We start from the raw sequence: 404 nt of genomic DNA, 5'->3' as shown, positions 1-404 counted from the left end.
CTTCTTCTTCTTCTTCTTCTTCTTCTTCTTCTTCTTCTTCTTCTTCTTCAAAATCAAAGTGCAACTTATTCTGCAGAAGTCCAGCATGTTGGGTTCTACCAATTACCAATATTGAGACACCCAGGTGAGCTCACAGGCCCAATTTAAAGCACATTAGGGGAATTCCAGGTAGGGGTAGGTGCCCACTATCTTAAATGGTTGGCTTTATTTCTGTGGATATTCCAGAACCATTGGTGGGTGTTGGGTTTGGGGTAGATACTGATGCTGGGCTAGCCTGGAAACTGTTGCTGACCCATTGCCCTTGCTTCAGGCCAGGTGCCAGGGCAATTTCTGATGGTGGGGCTGTTTATGATTGGCTGTCTGAGGCCTAGGATTTTTTCCAGTAACTGACTTGCTTGGACTTT

The sequence above is a fragment of the Mus caroli genome, chromosome X (genome assembly GCF_900094665.2).
Source record: "Mus caroli chromosome X, CAROLI_EIJ_v1.1, whole genome shotgun sequence".
NCBI lineage: Eukaryota > Metazoa > Chordata > Mammalia > Rodentia > Muridae > Mus > Mus caroli.
Note: the sequence above shows the minus strand (reverse complement) of the source record.